Here is a 2172-nt window from a genome sequence, read left to right on the forward strand (position 1 = left end):
CGATTTTCCACCATATAGCGTATTTATAGCACTGCTGACGTCACACGTCATTCAAAATGGCTGCTTCATCTGTCACTTTCAAATGTCATTTTAATAATGCATTCATCACAACAAACGTTTGCTTGAGGCCCTCGTTCATTTTGTAGACTCTGTAAAATATTTGCGAACTTTAAAAACAGTTCCTAGTCGTGCTGTTTACAAAATACGTATAATTTTGATCTATAGTCTATAATCTAGCTAGATAGTAGGTAACTGATACAATGCTCTCGCATTTCGCTTACATCAAAGATAACTGTAATAAACAAAGCAAACGTCTCAAACATCAATAGTGTCATACGGTGATTGGTATAAATGATAATATTATACAGAGATCATTACATATTATTATCTAAATCCATTTTCATTTCTGTCATTTATTTTTATTCCGTTTTGACATCTCATAATAAAAGTGATTGAAATGAAGTTAGTCATAATATAACTGTATGTATTGCCACCAAATGGAAATATTTACTGGGAATACTATATCCTTTCGTACAGTAGAATTATAAAATAAATGTGATAAAATAACTGATAAATTATTTAAAGTTCATAATAATTATTCATTTATACTTAATTATTAAATTTATATGGCACCGTTCGCACACTTTCAGGCATAATTATAAATAATTATAATTATTTATGTTTATTTTCAATTGTGTTTCCCAGAGAAACTATTGTATGTGTGGGACCACTAAAAAATATTATAAGTACTCAAAAGGCGGCACAGGTTAAAAAAAAGTTTAAGGCATAAAGCCCACCAAAAAAGCGTTCGGTGCGCTCACTACTGAGTAGGCTCCCTCCCACCCGCGCATTACCCTTCACCTATGTAATAAGGGGCTCAAGGAGCACAAAATAATTATTATTATCAGCGTCTCTCATAACAAAGCAATAAAAATATTATTAAATTTCTAGGGGCTTGTAAATAATATCGGACACGCAATAACTAAACAAAGAGTTCACTGTTCTTAAATAATGGCTTCTCGCCCGTCTGTCGACGACGCTTTGAGGAGCGTGATTTTGCTTGCCGTGTTCAATGAATGGACTACGTTGTATTTTTGTTAATTCGTATCGCTGAGAAGCGAAAAACGGTGACTCATGGAGCAGGCGGGCACAAGGCGTCGTCAAATCCAGTGTGCGCTGGCGTATTTGATTACGTTGTATTTTCGATGATTCACATAGAAAATGCGCGAGCGCCCCGCAAGCCTGCTTCAGTGGACTTTATGCCTTAGACACACTGATATAGAGCAACGATTTATTATGTCTGAATTTTATAAGCACCTCTCTACATTCAATTAAATGACGGAAACCAAAGAGAAAATATATTTGGTTACCATAGAAACAAATGTATAATACAATTTTTGTCGTTTCAGTTTCAGAGGATTGCAAATTGGAGAATCAAGGAAATGCTGAAAGGGTGCTCCAAAATAAATTGCTTTGCAATTATAACAAAAGTATAAGGCCTGTCAAAGTGCATGCAACAGCTGTCAATGTCACCATGGGAATGAGTCTGAGAACTCTGAGATCGTCATCTACTGTATGTATATCAATTTTACCATAGACAAGGTGTCTGGAAAATTTTCCGAGCAAACGTATTACCAAAGCAACTAAAGGGAATGGGACGATTGGCCTCTGGACAATTGGACGCCGCACTGTCGTAGACACGTGTAGACGAGGTATTTTAATCAGTTTCTATCTACTACTTAGTAGTTTGAATTCATTTTACTCGTAACATAATGTATTCTTTATCGCGGATTGAGAATTACCATGCCTAAGGCTTTATATAAAATAAAAAACTCTTTTTTCGTTGGAACTTAAACATATGCACGATTAAATCATTGTTTTCGTCTGCATATCTACATTCTCACCAACTATTAAATCATAATATAATCATTGAAATATAAATAATAATATTGAATATTTTTTTAAAGTACCTATAAGTACCTAACGTCTATTTATTTTAGAATTCCGTGGCGTCCAGTTGTCCGGTGCTAAATCGTCCTAGACCCCAACTAAAATATCGTGTCGTACCTACCTATTTGTATTTATAGTATGTATATTTAAATCAATTAGGGCAAGACGAAATTTATAATCTCTTTGAAAGACTAGTGAATACAGGACAACGCCAAGGGCTAT

This window comes from Rhyacophila brunnea, unplaced genomic scaffold (assembly GCF_057557595.1).
Source record: "Rhyacophila brunnea isolate RB1 unplaced genomic scaffold, BYU_Rbru_1.0 scaffold_16, whole genome shotgun sequence".
Classification (NCBI taxonomy): Eukaryota; Metazoa; Arthropoda; class Insecta; order Trichoptera; family Rhyacophilidae; genus Rhyacophila; species Rhyacophila brunnea.